We start from the raw sequence: 20,350 nt of genomic DNA on the forward strand, positions 1-20,350 counted from the left end.
TCTGTCAGTTTTATAGATAAGAAGTCAGCCTGGGCAGCATAGTGAGAACTTGCCTCTACCGAAAAAAAAAAAAAAAAAAATGCCAGGCATGGTGGTATGTGCCTGTGGTCCTAGCTACTTGGGAGGCTGAGGTGGGGGGATTGCTTGAGCCCAGGAGATCTAGGCTGCAGTGACCCATAATCACAATATTTCACTCTAGCCTGGGAATGTCTCACTGTCTCTTAAAAAGAAGAAGGAAAAGGAGAAGGAGTCATCTAGGTGGCAGGTGGCTCAACAGGTTCTCTGAACTAGGTCTCACCAAGGCCAAACTTGAGGTGATCCCTAGATTGCAGTCTTATCTGGAGGTTCTGGGGAAAATCTGTTTCCAAGCTCAGTGAGGTTGTTGGCAAAATGCAGGTCTTTGTGATGTAGAATGGAGGTCCCCCTTTGCTAGCTGGCTGACAGCTGAGGGTTATTCTCAGATTCTAGAGGCCACCCACATTCCTTGGCTCACAGCCACCTTCCTCCTTCTTCAAAGCCAGCCACAGCTGACCTACTTTTTCTCATGCTTCAAATTGTTCCTGCCTCCTCTCTGCTGCATTTCTCTGAACACAGCCAGGAATGGTTCTCTTCCTTTAAAGGTTCATGTGATTAGATTGAGCTCACCCAGATAATTCAGGATATAATCTTTCCATTTTAAAGGCCATGGTATAGATGTGTACAAAGAGCCTTTGGCCATTGTATGAATTTGCATGAGCTACCATAACAAAGTACCACAGACTGGGTGACCTAAACAACAGATATTTATTCTCCCACAGTCCTGGAGGCTGGAAGTCCAAGATCAAGCTGGGGCCAGGGCTGCTTCCTCTGGAAGTCTCTCTCCTTGGCTTGTAGACACCATCTTCTCCCTGTGTCTTCATATAATCTTTCCTCTGCGTGTGTCTGTGTCCTAATCTCCTCTCCTTAATCCTATTGGATCAAGGCCCACTCTAGTAACCTCATTTAAAATTTTAAATTCTGATTTTGAACCTCATTTTAAATTCCTCTTTCAAGGACCTATCCAAATACAGTCATATTCTGAGGTCCTGGGGGTTAGGATCTCTGCAAGTGAATTTGGGGGGCACATGATTTAGCTTATAAAAGCCATGTAACAGCATAACCAAAGGTTTGGGGGATTAAAACATGGATGCTGGGAGGAGGGGATGTTATTTAGCCTACCACAAAGTTGAACTTTTGAAAAACAGCAAATAATTGGGTATATCATGAGAACTAATACCCCAAAATTCCTGACGTTTTTCTGTATCAAGGATAAAAGTTTTTCATGAACAGCTCTCCATTATACTTGAAACAATCTGGCTTCCTGAACCCCCTGTAGAAGGGCTCCCGCATATTTATATGGGATAATATGCAAACTAAGCTATGATTCATAATCTTTTTCTCCTTTTTTTTTGAGACGGAGTCTCACTCTGTCGCCCAGGCTAGAGTGCAGTGGCGTCATCTCAGCTCACTGCAACCTCCGCCTCCCGGGTTCAAGCGATTCTCCTGTTTCAGCCTCCCTTGGGACTACAGGCATGTGCTGCCACACCCAGCTAATTTTTGTATTTTTAGTAGAGACAAGATTTCACCATGTTGGCCAGGCTGGTCTTGAACTCCTGACCTCAGATGATTCACCCACCTCAGCCTCCCAAAGTACTGGGATTACAGGTGTGAGCCACTGCGCCTGGGCCTATGATTCATAATCTAACCATCACTGACCTTGGATATCTTGAAATACAAAAAAAAAAAAAAAAGTCACTAAAGCCACCCAAATGTGATTATTTTTAGTGTTAAATAATCTAAATTTTATCTTCTTATTAAGGTTAATGTCACCTGGTGAAGAGCTTCTGTTCTGTCCAATTGAGTAGTCATCAGCCAATATGGCTATTTAAGCTAAAATTAGGACTTAAAAAGAAACAAAATTTAAAATTCATTTCCCAGATGTATCAGCCACCTTATATCAATATCCATGTGTGACTGATGGCTTTGATCCTTCACCTCATAAATATGGAAATTTCCATCATCACAGGGAGCTCTATTGCAGAACACCAGTCTAGACAGTAATATTCTGATCTTTTAATGATGTGATTCTCTCAAGCTCATGTATCCTGATAAAGGACATTACAGTCTGGATAAAGATTTCTTATTACAGCAATATTTATGTTGATTAATTTATATAAAGCATAATTATCTATTAAATACAGAGCTAAAGAAATTAAGACCACCATTTATATTGAGGATGTCAACCAATGAGGAAACATAATTTACAGAGGAGAAATCTGTCTGCTTCGTGTGCTTGGTTCAATGCTCTGACAGGTTTCCAGGCAAATAATGCTGGTTTTCATCCGATAGTGATGGATTACACGCAGTAGACTCCCAAACGCTTGGCTTTCAGTTGATCATTCTTAGACTTGGTCTTTCTCTAAAGAAGTTCAAGTAAAAATTGCTGAACTGTGAAAATTACCTCCTGATGCAGACACAGTCATTGTTTTATATAAAGAGAAAAAAACTCTGTAATTCAGAGTGTATTAATGCAACCTCGGGCTTTTGTGTATTTGCTAGGTGTCAAAGAAGTGCAAAACCTCATAAAAGTCCTTTAGGTTTGTTTATTTATGGATACCACCAAATGCTTAAATAAGTTTTATTTGAATTCACATAACCCATTGATGTTTTAAGACAAATTTTAAAGCTGGACAGATCTTTAAAAACAAGTGATGACTTTGTATACCTCCTGGTGCTAATTGACAGTGCTAATGTGTGGATTCACCATGGAAATCTAGAAATGAGAGCTATTTGAATAGAAACAGAGGAGTGGAACTGTGAAGGACAGCCTGTTTTTGGCTTCTCTATCAGAAAGAACAAAATCTCTTTGCCAGTTGACATTAACCTGAATAGTAAGGTGAAATTTAGATTATTTAACACTAAAAATAATAATATTTGGATGACTTTTTTGTATTCCAAGGTATTCAAGATTAGTGACTGTTAGATTAAAAACCATAGCGAAGTTTGCACATTATCCCACAAAAATATGAGGGAGCCCTTCTTTTGAGGTTTCAGGATGCAAGACTGTCTCAAGTATGATGTAGATAATGTTGGCAGCTCATGGCCTGATCAATATCTGTGTACCTGGATTTTGGTGAATATACTGTTGGTATTTATAAGTCCAGTACTCTCCAAATGTAAAGGTATGTTTCAGATGAGCAATGGCTAAGCCTGTACCTATCTCCTTGGTTGTGTGGCTCCATGTGTACAAAACTGGTATATAAAGATTTTCTCTGCATGTGAATGAGAACTCCCACATCATTGGTATCCTGTCAAGTCTCCATCTATTAGACATCAATAACATGGAAGTATTTTACCACCTACAATTTTTCTCTAGCCCAAAATATATCCAACACTGGAAGATCCCTGCCTCTACATGGTGAAGCCTTCTAATCTTTTGTTCTCAGAGGTGTAGAAGAAAGCTCTAGATTTAAAATGTTAGGACCTCAAATCATGACACAACCACCCCCTTTTGTTTGGTGTTGGGTGGGCCGTTAAACTATTCTGAGCATCTGATTAAAACTACAGACACACACAACTATCAATCCAGGTTGTTGGAAATACTAAATCTGATGCATATAAAGCACCAAGGCTCTGTGCACTTTTCCTGTAAAACACCAAGTTGTAAATATGTTAGGCTTTGCAGGCCATCCGACTTTGTTGTAGCTATGTAACTGTGCTATTGTTGCTTGAAAGCAGCCACAGACATTATCTAAACAAATGGGCACATCTGTGTTCCAATAAAACTTTATTTACACAAAGCAAATGTGGGCCGCTATGGAGGTAAAAGTTCTGTCACCATGTTTTTCCTCTGCTCTCACCACCACAACAATCACCAACACAGAAGAATAAGACAAATGTGTAGGGTTTTTACTCACACAAAAAACAGTGGACACCATCTGGTTGTCCTCCAATTCAGTTCCGACACTCTCTACCCAGAGATAGCATCAGATCCCACGGGTTAAGGGCTCAGTCCCATAGACCACCCTCTTCTTTCCCCCAGTCACAAGTCCAGGCCCCTGGTACTTCTGACCAAGTGACTTCAAGTTGCGGTTCCCACAATCTCCTCTTTGGGTTTGATTAATTTGTCAGAGCGGCTCGCAGAACTCAGAAAAACACGTATAGTGGTTGTTAAGAAGGATATGTTAAAGAATACAGGTAAACAGCCAGATGAAGACACATAGGATGAAGTCTGGAACTGTCTAGAGTGAGGAGTTCTGTCCCTGTGGAATTGGGGTGTGACACTGTGCCAATACATGGATGAGCTCTTCATCCCCCTTCTGTTGACCTCCACGTGTTCAGCTCTCCAGAAGCCCTCCACACCCTGTCCTCGGGATTTTTATGGATGCTTCAGAATGTAGGCATGATTGATTAAACCATTGGCCATTGGTGATAAACTTGATCTTCAGCCCATCTTCCCTCTCTGGAGGTAGGGGATGCAGCTAAAAGTCCCTACCCTCTAATCCTGCCTTGGTCTTTTTGGTGACCAGTGCTACCCTGAACCTATCAGACAAAAGACACATAAAAGACAGCACTTAGGAGATCCCAAGGATTTTAGGAGTTATGAGCCAGAAACTGCTCATGAAAACCAATATGTATAAATGTCATAACACTACAGCCAGATTTGCCCTGGGATGTAGACTGTAGACTCTTGGTGTATAGCATCTAATATTGTTTGGCCAAAAATATAATAGTTGGCCAGGGGACATTACCATCTAACACTTTACATCCTTCTCTCCCCTTAAGTCTCCTTAATTTTAACACTTGATGTTTATAAAGTAACATTTTCCTACTTTACCAATCATATAATTTCTCTTTTTAGCTTATACTGTTTGTTCGGAATGAAGGAAAACCCTACCTTTCTTATTTATACAGTTTCTAAAGTCTCATGGAAGATTAACAATAGTTGTCCACAACTTTAAGAATTGGAAATAGTCTAGAAATAATTATCAAATTCATCCTACCTTCCAGGTGTTTATTACCTATCCACTTTTGATTTGGAAACTTTAAAGTGTTTAGGAGAGCATTGTCATTAAAAGATGAAGTTATTATCAGAAGCCTGTTGCAGAAAACTTTTCAAAAATTGAGTAAGACTGTATAATCTCTGAGAGCCAACACCATAAACACACTTTGCTTAGACTTCACCCTCTTGAAATGTGGAGGCTTATTTCCTAAATCATGCTTGTGATGTTATGATCTAGTGTAAATAAAAGCAAGATATCTAGATCCCAACTTGTACCTGCTATAAAACTTACAGTATTAAGTTTTTGTGCTGTGTTTTCTGACAAGATCTAGGGATGTGTCCATCTGCAGAACTTTAAACATTAGCTGCTTCTATGTGGCGAGGCAAAACACCAGCACACAGCTACCAACTTCCAGCTCGATATTATTACTAGTGAAATGCTGCTAATAGTTATAAAATGCACACAGAGATGATTATAGGGCCCTCCCTACAAGACAAGAACATGCTATTGTGAATAGTGCTGCATAATGAACATATTGTGAATAATGCACATATGTTGTTTCTGTCCCATTGCTGCAGGAGTTCCTGAAATCAGTCTTCTCTGATCCTACACATTGAAACTCCCCGTACTCACTGTGGCCAACCCCACACTCTGTGCTGGTTTTGTGCCTTGCCATGTAGATGCAGCTGATGTTTAAAGTTCTACAGATGCACATATCCCTAGATCTTGTTGGAAAATTCAGCACAAAAACCTAATACTGTAACTTTTGTAGCACCTACCAGTTGGGTTCTAGAATTTCCAGGGACCTTACCTGTTTAGTCTTAATTTACAGAGGCAGGTCCTTCTCACCATGGTTTCTCTTGGTGTGTTCTTTCCTTTCCTTCTTTTTTATTTTTATAGACAGTGTCTCACTCTGAGTTCAGTGGTGCCATAGTAGTTCAATGCAACCTTGAACTCCTGGGCTCAAGTGATCCTCCCACCTCAGCCTCCCGAGTAGCTGGGACTAATGGTGCCTACCACCTTGTAGACATGGCGTCTCACTATGTTGTCCAGGGTGTCCTCGAACTCTTGGACTCAAGCGATCCTCCCACCTCAGCCTGAATAGCTGGAACTAAAGGTGCATGCTACCTTGTAGAAATGGGATCTTTCTATGTCACTCAGGCTTGTCTCAAACTCCTGGGCTCAAGCGATCCTCTCACCTCATCCCCCTGAGTAGCTGGAACTAAAGGTGCCTGCCCCTTGTAGAGATCGGGTCTTGCTATGTTACCCAGGCTAGCCTTGAAATCCTGGACCCAAGTGATTCTCCATTTCAGCCTCCCAAAGCACAGGGATTACAGAGGTGAGCCACCATGCCTGGCCATGTTCTTTCTTTAATATCTACTTTAAGTCTATCTATTCAGAAACCTTCTGGGCTCTCTTCTAAGATTGGCCCTCAGTACTGTTTCTGTGTGGTTCTCAGGTCACCTTCTCTCTGCAGACCCCTCCCCTTTGACTCTTTCTCTTCCATGATAAACCCCCTGCTTCAACAATGGGAAGAGGTTGGAAATCAGTTTGTCTTGTTGTCCACAATAAAGTTCTGTGATTATTATTATGAGTCAAGACTACACCCTGGAATGCTCTTTGTCCTCTGCAGATAATGAGCATTCCCTGTACACATCATACTAAAAAAAATCTATAATAAGTATAATTATTGTGATTTTTATTAACGTCCTCCAAATCATAATAATAGCAGTCATGATAACACTTATTATGCTGTTGATGCATGCCAGATATTTAATCTTTGAGGCAACATTATGAAGTGGGTGTAATGAGCATCACCACTTCATATAAATGGAGAATTGGCATCTCTCTACCAAGTATGGAAAGCTGACCAATAGAAATGTTAAGTTGTCAGCCGGGTGCAGTGGTAGCTGATGCCTATAATCTCAGAGTTTTGGGAGGATGAAGCATGAGGAAAATTTGAGGAAAGGAGTGGGAGACCAACCTGGGCAACATAGCAAGACTCCATTTCTACAAAAATAAAGAAAATAATTAGCCGGGCATGGTGGTGCACACCTCTAGTCCTAGCTACTCAAAAGGCTGAGGCAGAAGGATTGCTTGAGCCCAGGAGGTGGAGGTTACAGTGAGCTGTGATTGTACCACTGCATTCAAGCCTGGATAACAGAGTGAGACCCTCGTCTCTAAAAAAATTTCTTTAAAAAAAAAGAAAAGTTGAGCTATTGAGTCAAGACTCCGAGGGCTGAGTCATAATGCAACTATGCTGCTTAGTTAATATTAATTAAATTAAATAAATTAATATTAAACTACGCTTGTCTGGTGCAGGTACAGGGAGCGTGACTGATATCCATCTTACATCAATTTACTTCCTGATACTTCATTTGCTGTGGTATGAACTTGGACAAGAACATAACCATTCTGTGCCTCTGTTTCTTTATCTGGAAAGTGGGAAGGAAGGAAGAATGTGTAACTCTAAGGACTGGCATGAGTTAATTTATAAAATGCTTATAAGAATCACGACCTACATTTACTGCTCATAAACAACAGCTACTGGAAGGCAGTTGAATACATGTTTCTGCAGCTTGGTGAGGGGAACAGACCGGAGATATAAATTTGGAGGTCAGCACATAAAGATGCTCCTGGAAGCCATTAGGCTGGATGATAACTCAAGGCAAAAACATAAATAGTTTCTTCATTTTCTTTAAATTAGGAAGACTAAACTGTATTAGTCAGGGTTCGCTAGAGGGACCGAACAAATAGGATAGATGTACATATAAAGGGGAGTTTACTAAGAAGTATTGACTCACACAATCACAAGGTGAGGTCCTATAACAGGCCATCTGCAAGCCAAGGAAAAAGGAAGCCACTCCGAGTCCCAAAACCTCAAAAGTAGGAAGGCTGACAGTGCAGCCTTCAATCTGTGGCCAAAGGCCCGAGAGCCCCTGGCAAACCACTGGTGTAAGTCCAAGAGTCCAAAAGCTGAAGAACTTGGAGCCTGATGTTCGAGGGCAGGAAGCATCCAGCACAGGAGGAAGAGGGAGGTTGGAAGACTCAGACATTCTAGTCCTTCCATGTTCCTTTACCTGCTGTATTCTAAACATGCTGGTAGCTGATTGGATGGTGCCCACCCAGATTGAGGTTGAGTCTCCCTCTCCCAGTCCACTGATTCAAATGTCAGTCTCCTTTGGCAACACCCTCACAGACACATCCAGGAACAATACTTTACATCCTTCAATCCAAGCAAATTGACACTCAATACTAACCATCACAAAAACCCACAATTAAGAGAAAGGAGAAACCTGAAGTTTAAACCATGTTGCCCAGCATTGCAGAATCAAGCCTTTCTAACTGAATGTATCGGGAATAAAATGATTATTCTTTCTCCAGAGCTATCTCATTTAATCATCCTTGAATATATTAGTTTCTTCTGGCTACTGTAAAAAAAAAATCAACACAAAGACCATTTGCTTAAAACAATGGATATTTATACTCTCCCAGCCCTAAAGCTCAGAAGTTGGAAATGAAGGTGTTTCCACAGTTGGTTCCCTCTGGAGGCTCTGAGGGAGAATCCGTTCCTTCCCCCTTTCCTAGCTTCTGGTGGTGGCCGGAAATTCTTGGCATTCTTTGTCTTGTAGATGCATCACTGCACTCTCTAACCCATCATCCCTTGGGGCTCTTTTGGTGTGTTTCTATATTCAAACCTTCCTCTAAGTCTGGGCGTGGTGGCTCATGCCTGTTATCCCAGCACTTTGGGAGGCCGAGGCAGGTGGATCACCTGAGGTCAGGAGTTCGAGGACAGCCTGGCCAACATGGCAAAACCTCGTCTCTACTAAAACGTACAAAAAAAAAAAAAAAATATATATATATATATATATATATATATATATGGGGGTGGGAGCGCCGTGGCTCATGCCTATAATCCCAGCACTTTGGGAGGCTGAGGAGGGCAGATCACCTGAGGTCAGGAATTCAAGACCAACCTGGCCAACATGGTGAAACCTTGTCTCTACTAAAAATACAAAAGTTAGCTAGGTGTGGTGGTGTGTGCCTGTAATCCCAGCTACTTGGGAGGCTGAGGCAGGGAGAATTGCTTAAACCCAGGAGGCAGAGGTTGCAGTGAGCCGAGATTGTGCCATTGCACTCCAGCCTGGGTGACACAGCGAGACTCTGTCTCAAAAAAAAAAAAAAAAAAAGAATAGCTGGGCATAGTGGCTCACGCCTGTAGTACCAGCTACTTGGGAGGCTGAGACAGGATAATCACTTGAACCTGGGAGGCAGAGGTTGCAGTGAACCGAGATCATGTCACTGTACTCCAGCCTAGGCACCAGAGTGAGACTCAGTCACAAACAAAACAAAACAAAACCTTCTTCTAATTTATCATAAAAAATTCCAGTTGTTGTGTTGGGGTCAGCTCTAATCCAATATGACCTCCTGTTAACATGCTTATACCTGCAAAATCCCTACTTCCAAAAAGAGGCATAATATTTACAGGTGCCGAAGGTTAGGATTTGAATGTGTAGGTGACACAATTCAACTCATTACACCTAGTAATCACCAACTGAGATAATGTTTTGGAAATTTATGTAGCAATGTTATAAACATGCACCCTAAATCTAAAACCTCCAGGCACACTTTATCACCAAGTGAGCATTGTCATTTATTGAACCTGGATGGTCTAGCTTCTGGAAGTTGACCAACCAGAGACAGCAAGAACTAAGGCATGGAGCTAGACCCTCCTCACCTTGGAAGACCAGGAAGGTGCAACCCAGCTGCCTGGCTGGGAGGAGATGGGAAGTCTGAAGTAGTACATCAGTATAAAGAAAATTCTAAGAGCCTTTCTCTTGGAAGACAATAGGAGAGTCTGCAACAGCCACGCTTCACACACTCAAGAGGACACCTTGTTGCTGCAATGTGTGTTGAGAGTTAATGGAGCCATGTGTAATGGGTCATGTCCAAGAACTGAGTTCCCTTCTGAGGAGGGATCTGGTGAGACCAAAGCAGGACCCCTACCCTGATAAGATTAGGGTGCTAGGATCAGACAAGGCTTGAGCAAAACACTAAGTCTTCAGCTATAGAGCAAAGAGAGCAGTCCTCAGGTTTGGATGTTGGCCAAAAGTCATCAGAACAGGAGCCAAGGAACCAACAGTAAGAAGATTGAGTCTCAGAATGTTGACAAGTCTCTTAAATCCTTCTTCCTAAGATGGAAACTTAGAAGTGAGTCCATGGGGAAAAGAAGTAAGCTAAGGTTTGCAGGTGCAAGGTCACGGTCAGACTGTAGGAGAGATTGGGAACCAACATGGTTGGCAAGACCTATTTGATTATCAAAGTCTTTGGAAAATATTTTGGGGGCTTTTCCGACAATCTAGGGAAGAGGCAGACTCACATGAACCCTCCCTTAGCTTGGACCCAAAAATACCAAGATCCTGATATCAACCTGAAAATTAGCATAGATTATTAGGGCATTGAATAAATTCTTGAAAGTGATGCTCTAAAAATAAAATGAAATGGAAACTCGTGTTTTAAATATTGATGATTCTGGCACCACTGCAGTCCTTTGATATAGATGTTGTTGCTGTAGGCTGAATTAATTAATTAATTTGCATCAGGCCTCCAAAACTCAATGTGCTTCTTTCTAAACTAATGTGCATGTTCACAAACAAGTCTGTAAGACAGTTGTCAAAGTAGGACATCAAACCCCACCTTGGTTTACATCCGTTCAGTGGCTTCAGTTTGACGATTGTTATGGAATCTTCTGGGGCTCTGGCATTTTCAATGCATAATGGAGACACATTTGAGGAAATTTATTTATTATTGGTAGACTTCTAAAATTCAATACCGAATGTCCCTTTAAGCTACTGGCATTACAGTATAGATGTATTTGGTTTATGGTGGTGCAGAAATCTCTTTCCAACATTGTTGTAGAAAAAATTTGTGGATTGTTTCTTTGAAGTCAGGGTCTTTTTTTTCAGTGGTTATCACTAATAAAAGTGAAGAATTTTCATTTTATATTTTAGTCTGTCTATTGGTAGTTATGTCTGTCACTATGCTAAATGTTCATGGTGTAAAGATGAATATGGGCTGTTCTGCCTCTGGGGTACCCCAGCTGTCTATGGAACAGCCATTTTCCTGTACTCTGTAGCTTTAAACTTGCTTTGCTTTTACTTAAAAAAAGATGAATAAGACCCAATCCTTACCCGCAAGAGGATTAAAGTCGTTAGGGAAATACACACTTTAAAAAGTATTAACAGGGCCAGGCGCGGTGGCTCACGCCTGTAATCCCAGTACTTTGGGAGGCCGAGGCAGGCGGATCATGAGGTCAGGAGATCAAAACCATCCTGGCTAACATGGTGAAACCCCGTCTCTACTAAAAATACAAAAAATTAGCCGGGTACGGTGGTGGGCACCTGTAGTCCCAGCTACTCGGGAGGCCGAGGCAGGAGAATGGGGTGAACCTGGGAGGCGGAGCTTGCAGTGAGCCGAGATGGCGCCACTGCACTCCAGCCTGGGTGACAGAGCGAGACTCCGTCTAAAAAAAAAAAAAGTATTAACATTACATCATAGTGTTGACCAGATGCCCACACACTCTAACTGTAGGCCATAATTCATCTTATGCTTATTTTGTATGATGGGTAAAATAATTTTTTACATGTTTAAATAATTGGGGAAAAAAATCGAATACTGTTTCGTGACATGCACATTTTATCAGACTACTGTTACCACATGATCCAGCAATTGCATTCTTTGGTATTTCTGCAAAGGAGTTGAAAACTTATGTATGTCCACACAAAAACCTGCACATGGATGTTTGCAGCAACCTTATTCATCGTTACCAAAGCTTGGAAGCAATCAAGACGTCGCCCTTTAGTAGCTGAATGGATAAACAAACCATGGAACATCCAGAGAATGGAATATTACTCAGCACTGAAAAGAAATAAATTATCAAGCCATGAAAAGACATAGAGAAAATTGAAATGCATAGCACTGAGTGAAAAACACCAATCTGAAAAGGTTACATACTATGTAGTTATACCCATAGGATATTCTGGAAAAGCCAAAAGCTTGGAGACAAAGATCAGTGGTCGTTGTTGCCAGGTATTCGGAGGAGGGAGAAATAGGGTGGAGCTCAGAGGACTTTTAGGGTAGTGTAGCCATTTTGCATAATACTATAGTAGTCATTATATATTTGTCCAAACCCACAGAATGTAAAGACAGAGTGAACCTTAATGTGAACTATGGACTTTAGGGGATTATAATATGTCTATGTAGGTTCATTGTTTGTAACAAATGCACCACTCTGGTGGAAGATGTTGATAGTTGGGGAGACTGTTTGTGGAGGGGTAGAGGGTAGATGGGAACTCTCTGTATCTTCCTCTCAATTTTGCTATGAACCTCAAACTGATATTAAAGTAGTCTATTAAAATTATGTGAAACTCAAACATCAGCATCTACAAATAAAGTTTTATTGTAACACAGCCACTCACATTTTTTTGCATATGGTCCATGGCTACTTTCACGTTAGTGAAAAGTTGGGTAGTTGAGTCAGAGACCACGTGGCTGGCAAAGACGGAAGTTTGTAGTATTTGGTTCTTCATAGAGAAAGTTTGGTGATCTCTTTCGGTGATCTCTGGACTATCCTATAATTCTGAGCAAGACATCATCATGATCAAAGCAGGAGTAGTCAGCTTAGCTTTTCTGCATTATTCAAGACCTTTTTGAGCTGTATCTTGAAGAATGAGGTGGGGTTGAGGTTTCCAGGATCTTTCTGTCATCTTCCCACATTGGTATTGTATTCTGTAGCATTTATTGTGACCAACACACATCCCTGAAGCCACCAGGGGCTGTTATTTCAAAAAAGTAGACGTAGGACACTAATTTCTCATGCTGCCATTGAAAAGAGACAGCCTCACCTGCATAACTGAGTTTTTGACATTTAAAAATTTTTTGTTTTAATTAACATCCATCTTAGAATTTTCACTATTGTTCTCCATAATGGGATAAATATATAAAGTAAATCTCTCAAAAAGACAGGTTTTAAAACACATTGCCTAATGTCAAATTACTCATATAAGGATAAGATTTCAGCCTTGTGATTTTGTAATGTGTCAACCTGCCTAGACTAAATTACTTTTCCTAGAATCCTCCCACCTGTGTGTTTCTATCTTTTGTGCCCCACAAAAGCCATTTTTATCCTAGTTTGGTGATGAAGCCAGGACCCCCTCTTAAGGGCCTTATGAAAGTCAAGAAAAATCTCAAGTTCCTTCAAGGGAAATTCCAGGCACTTGGCTAGCCTTGAAAAGTAAATGAGCAGCTTGATCTCCAAGAAGGTAATGGTACTTTAAAACAACAACCAAGGAAGCTAGAGCCAGGAGATACTAGGTTTAGTTCCTATAGGAACTAAAGATAATATCTTGACATAAGTCCCTGAGTTGTTTTCCAGAAACCCAGAGCCCCACAAAATGCATCCACTGGAATGTAGACCTCAGTTACGGGGCAACTGAGGACTGAACTGTAACCGCCATTCTTTATTTTAAATGTCTTCCTGAGGGGGTTGGAAGAAGTCATGTCCATGAGTCAGAGCTAACATTCTTTTCTGCTGACCCCAATTTTTAAACAAAACTTCTTTCCCTTAGCTAATGGCAAATCAGAGAATCCTTGAATCTACCTATGACCTGTGAGTCCCCTGCGTCAAGATATCCTGCCTTTTAGGGCAAAAGCAATGTATAACCTCCTTGTATTGATTTAAGCTTTTGCCTGTAGCTTCTACTTTCCTGAAATTTACCCCTGTGTTTACAAACCCTTACCTGCAAGCCACCGGGCAGGTGGGATCTTAGGCATGAACTGTCCAACTCTCTTTGCTTGGTGATTGCAAATAAATGCTTCACTTCCTCTCGCTGCCATCCTAATGTTAGTGTTTGACTTTGCCGTGCCAGGCGAGCAGACCCCAGTTCGGTTCTGTAACAATATCAGGGCAAAAGTGAAGCTGCAGCCATATTGCTTTTTTGCAGTCAAAATTAGGGAAACAAATGAGAGCTGTGGTAGCTCAGGCATGTTAGCTCTTACCTGTGGCCTCACCTCCTTTGCATGGGGGTAGCCATGGGACCTGAAGCTGCTCTACCTTTTTCTGGACTCCTTTTCCGGTGTGCATTCAGCTCTGTGAATAAGGGGCCAAGCTTTTGCTGCAGGATGTCCAGGCATCAGAGGGCAGAGAGAAAAAGACATGGATCACAGATCATCCTCCTCTTTCTAGATCATGCCTGTGGCTCCCAGCTCGTTCTCACTCTCCACTTTTATAGGCAGCTTCCACTCCAGGAACCAGGAATTTCCCTTGTGAAAGGAAAATAAAAACTCAAGACCCCAATTTGCTATGCAAAAGAAAAACAAAACAAAAATTTAAGCTAAAAGCTGAGTCATGCAAGAAGTGGCCTTTTCCTTTTGTTCCTAAGCAGATAGCTACAGATAAAAGGTTAAACATCGCCACAGGTGGCTGCTCTATGTTCACCGTATCTTATGTAAAGTGCCCATTTACTGAGTGCAAGAGGAATACACAGTTGACTTTCCTCTACCTGCTCCTTTTCTCTTGCAACCTGTAGATTGAGTAATGTGACCATACCCTCCCTCTTTCCCCTCTAGCCCACATTTCCCCTTTAAATATTGAAGCCCTCAAAATCATCTTTGGAGAAAGGCACAGACCACACAGCATTTCTGTGATTCGTGTTGATCTCTTCTGGACATGTCCTTCTTCTTGGCAAAATAAACTTCTAAGTTGATGGAGACCTGTGTCAGATACTTTTTGGTTTACACCCTCAAGGAGAATCCAGCCTTCCTCACTGCCCAACTGCACCGGGAGTTGTTTGCGGTCTTTTGTGTGCTGATTGGTCATGTTAATCACTTTCTTCTTAGTTGGAAGATAGAGTTAAGAGCTCAGCGATGTGGTTTTTATATTGTTTCCTGTCCTTCCATGCATGTGGGTCACCACCACCACCCTATCTAGACAGTAACCTCCCCAAAAACAGGGACGTCGTGTTCTACTCCTATGTCCTTATTCCTTTTCTGATGCCCTGAAAGATAGAAATGCAGGGTAGCATGGTTATGCAAGGTGCAAACACATGCTTCCTTCTGAGTCAGGTGAACTAACACTTGAACAATCAAAAGCAAAGGTCACCATGATATACAGAGTAGTGCAAACAGACTCACTCAAAATGCAGTATGTGGGCAGCAGGCAGGGGTTTAAATTGCGTATCTCGTGTGTTTGATTGCAAATGAGGAAAACTGTAATAAAGCTATCTAACATGTAGGTTGTGGTATTAGACACACAAGCACTCATTGTGTTGTGTCAGGTAAAAACACATCTAGATGTAGGAAAGGAAAACTTTATTCAAAAAGATTATTGCAATAAGGAGGGGTACTATTCTAATAATGGGAAGGGGAGTATTGGCATGCAGGGCTGCACAGAGAGTAAGATCTTCAAGCATGTCAAAGGTCAGGCAGAAAGGAATTTAGAGACAGTCCACTGGAAAGGACCAGACGTGGGCGAGTGGGTGGCATACTCGGACTAGACAATGTCTTCCTTGTGGTAAGGTCAGTTAATTCCCAGGAGAGGCCCTTAAGCGGGTCTGTGTCCTGGCTCAAACTGAGATTGGGTCAACGTTCAGGATCCTCTGGGCAAAGCAGAGATGTAAATGAACTGGGTCCAGTCCCATGAATGAGCATTGCATTCCGATGGATCTGTGGGGAGAAATAGTTTAGCTAACCTTTTATGAGGCAAAAAATAGGAATTTGAAGGGTTTCTGTATGTCTTTGTCGTAAGTGAAAATAAGAGTGGGAGGACATCCATGAATCTTTTCTAAGGCATAGGGGGAAGGGTGGTTTATGGAGTAACCGGTTTCTCAGAACACACCGAAAAGGTAGAGGGGGTATTTCTTCATCGTTACTGTTTTCCTGGAGCACAGGTATAGTTTAACATTGTCAATTGCATTTATGACTTCTGGTTCCTTCAGTAGCCTTCAAAGTCAAGGCTACCCATCCTTAACATGTAATGTTGCATGTACACACACACACACACACACACACACACACACACGCTACTCATATTTGCCTTGTGCACTGGGATAAATGGGTGAGGTTATTGAGCCCAGTCTCTCTACCCTGGTATACCATTAGGAAGATCTGCTATAAAATAGGTACTATTATCCCCCTTTTTCAGAAGTTCAGAATGAATCTCAAAGCGGTCATATGATCTTCTTTAAGGTAAGTTCTACATTTCTAACTTCTCTAACTTTCTTACTTAATAGTAGGACAGGGGTCAAATTCCACTGGCACTGGATTCTAGTCTTCCTGTCCTCTACATTTTTACCCCAAAATAACCACAATAAAAGATTGTTTCTTAGTTTTTGAGGCAGTGTGCTTCACGGATGTCAAAGCAATACAACTTGAGGACAAAAAGACAGACATCTAGAAAAGTGAGATGAGCGTTCACTCCTGTCACCTCAATGAAAAACTGCGACCTGTCATGACATTTTCTTACCAGAAGGTAGAGATTCAGTTGCTGGGTGTGGGTTGGAGTAAAACATAGAAAACTTGAGACACAAAGGGAGCTCTATGTTTGAGGCAAGATGGCAAAATGGCAAATAAAAGTCAAAATGACGTCCTTCCGTTTTCTCTGTGGTTGCTGTCTTTCGCGTTTTTTTTTTTTGCAATCACAGTATGATGAGAAGGAAGGTACCTCTGTATCAAACCCCATGCATAAGTACAAGTAATTGCTCCTGTGATAGAGTAGCCTGTTAGGGAAGATTCATTTGATAAGCAAACAAAAACCCGAGCTAGTTCTGCTTGCCCACTGGCAATAAAAACATTTAAAGAGGGCTAACCAGAACGGTTTCCCTTTCCCTCCCCTTTCTGTCTTACCTGTCCTTAAAATGCATCCAACTGAGATGTCAAATACTTTGCAGAATCTCCTTATCCACAAAGCAAGACCAACAGTTACAACCAAATTGCAAAGAAACATATTAGGTTTCTAGATGGTCTGATTTAGAAAGCATGTATTGAACCACAAATAATGGATTAATGGATTCTCCGCAGTACTCAGCCAGATGAATAATGACGGCTTGATTCAGCAGTGGGAGTTACTTATGGGTGCCGGCTAATCAGGGCCAGAGGAGTAGGTCCTGGCTGCCTTTTCCTTGTGCATGTTCGGAGGTGGCCAAGTATCTTTCTAGATGACAAATGGGCCATGCCAGGGAGTGTAAAATGTACAGGTTTGAAATGCTCCGTGCTATGTTGGCTCTTGTTGAGAAAAGCTGCAGAAGGGGCAGGCTGAACTTATCCTGCATCCTTGTCCTTGGAAGCTAAAGCTCAGATCACTCTGTGATCATGGGCTGGCAGGTGCAATGAAGGGTGAGGAGTTTGTTTCTGGGACGTTGACTGAAAAAATGACTTTAATCTGATATTCATAAACCATAGCAACTGGCAGTTGAAAAAAAAATGATTTAGTAACAGAGGCCAGCGTGGTAGAGGTGAACAAAAAGGAACGCACCAAGATGGACGTGTTACAAAAGCAAGGGCAAAACTGGTTCGCCCAAAATATTTGTATCCTTACTTCTAGGATGGAATGGCGTCTTTTCCAAAGCAGTGGGACCTTTTGGAATAAAACATGGGGAGGTAGTTACTGTGGTTGGCTGGGAGGGAAATGAAAAGAACATCTCCGAAGCAAACGTTTTCTGTTTTAAACAAAACAAAACAATGCAAAACATTCTAGCCCCTCCAAAACCCCCCTTTTCCTTTCTAAAGACTAGGTGAAATTCGTATTTTAATTATGTGATTGCTTTCCCAAATGGGATGACGTTGTCAGCTATGAATTACCAAAGCTACCTCTTTTATCTCCTTCCCAGAATACACAAAGCAAAGGTCTAAATGTGATTTTGGTGAATATGTACTTTTTTTTTTTTCAAATGACAGAGGCAAAGAGGGGAAAATGAATGTCTTAATCCTACAGCCCCCTCCTGGGGAATCTGTCCCACAGGGAAATGGAAATGACAGTGGGGCTGAGTGATCATGCGGTTCAACTCTCTGCCTCTTCCTCTACCAACCACCTCCTCCTGCTCTTCCATCAATCTCCACTTTTCTACTTTTGTGCTTTTGTTCCTCTCCCTCCAGGTTCTCCCAGGGGTGCACACACTCATTTATTTATTCAGCAGGCACACAAATGATTTACCCTGAGTTCATGGGCAAAGCAATTATATTCTTAATCAAATCAAGATGAATGAACTCAGGAAATAGACTACATAATTTCTTGTTAAGAGTGAGCATCTCTTTGAAAAAGACCATAACGTGTCTTCAATGGTGTATGCGCAGTCGGTCTTGAGATGACTCAAACCCGTTTAGCTGTTTTCTAAAAGTCACTGACAATGCTTTTCCCAATGATTCAAATTATCGGGGAAAAAATCTTAAATCATCTGAACATGGAAATCAAGTATACTCCAGGATATCAAGTACATTCCTTAAGATCGATTGGAATGTTAAATTCCAACATATATATATATATATATAAAATATAGTGTGTGTGTATATATATAATATACTGTATATATATAGAATATAAATATATATGGGTATATAGACATATATACCCATATATATTTATATTTTGGAAAGAGACTTGGGGATTTAAGTGATTCATCCTGTCCCTTTTAGCATTGTTCACTTCCAATATTGAAATCAATTTTTCATCCTTTGAATAACTTGGACTAAGTTTCCCCTCCACATATCAGATGTTTTTCAATGAGCCTTTTACAGTGAAATGATGCACATAAATCCTCTCTTCTAAAAGGAAGGACTAGGATTTTACCTCCTCTTCAATTGAAGATCTGTAGACTATTTCCATTAAAGATGAGTTATTCCAAATCAGATCCGGGTAGTTAATCAGTTGCTATTAAACCAGAGTAAATTGTGCTGTGCTGGGTTTTAATGGTGAAGATTTTTCTGCTGAAAAACAAATGCTGCTAGACCTATCCTAAAGACTTCTGATGCAATATCTCTTCATCAGCGTGCAGAGCACTTGTTGTATTTTCAATACAATATTCAAAGGTTAAATGTTTTTATTAATAGTACTGGGAGTATTTTAGTCTGAATGCCACAGAGAGGGAATTAGGATAACATTGACAGATCCACTTCTAAGGGTACATACTGGTAAAAGAATAATACCTAATTTCTACATTGAACATTCAGATTGCTTTCTTTGGGGCTTATGTTTTATTTACTGGTGAGGAAATGACTCTTTAACTATAGTTAAACTGAGGTTGCATGAATATTTAAAGTGATGGTTTCAACCAGAGGAACATTTTCATTATGGGATGAACAACAGAAAAAATATTCCACTCGACTTTCTCTGAAAGATTGCAAAGCTTTAAAACCATTCTCTTAAAACATTGATATTCACCACCTTACTTATTAAAATAAATAGACTGGGAATAAATAGTCTAGCACTGGTCCTTTATATTCCTGCATTAAAAAGAAAATTAGATAGACCCTCAAAATATGTAAAGCGATCACCTAAAGGTTGAAATGAATCTAGTATAATGGCCACAATGATATCTGACCTGTTCTTAGAACTTTATATGCACTGCATCCTCAAAACCACTCAGCAAATGGATTGTCGCTATTATGCCCACTTGGCAAAGAAGGAAATTGAGGTGGAGAGACATTAGATAATTGCCTGGAATCCAAATTTAAGTAAGGAAAGGAGATGGATTAGGTACCCAGGTGGGTCTACCGAGTGTGAGTTTGTAACTCTACACCCAAGCACAGAGGAATTCTCTCTTCTTCAGAGAGGAAGAAAACTCACATCCGTTAATCCACAAGATCAGAGACTTAGTAAAAATAATTGTAAAATCATTTATTAAGCATCTGTTGTGTACAAAAACACAGAGTGCCATGAGAAGAAGATTGTACAGAGCTAAGCAAGACAGGACTCCTTTCAAAAAGAGATGATACATGAGAGAGAAACAAACTCTAATAATTATAGAACAAACTTTTGGTTAATAAGAAAAAAAATTTTAACCAGGATACTATATACTCTAAAGATGATTTTTAGTTTTTTACTTTTTTTTTTTATTTTTTGAAACGGAGTCTCACGCTCACCCAGGCTGAAGTACAGTGGTGCAATCATGACTCACTGCAGCCTCCGCCTCCTGGGCTCAAGCAGTCTTCCCGCCCCAGCCTCCAGAGTATCTGGGACTACAGGTATGTGCCACCATATCTGGCTAATTTTTTAAATTTTTTTTAAAGACGGGGTCTTGCTATGTTGCCCAGGCTGGTCTCAAACTCCTGGCCTCAAA

The sequence above is a fragment of the Symphalangus syndactylus genome, chromosome X (assembly GCF_028878055.3).
Source record: "Symphalangus syndactylus isolate Jambi chromosome X, NHGRI_mSymSyn1-v2.1_pri, whole genome shotgun sequence".
NCBI lineage: Eukaryota > Metazoa > Chordata > Mammalia > Primates > Hylobatidae > Symphalangus > Symphalangus syndactylus.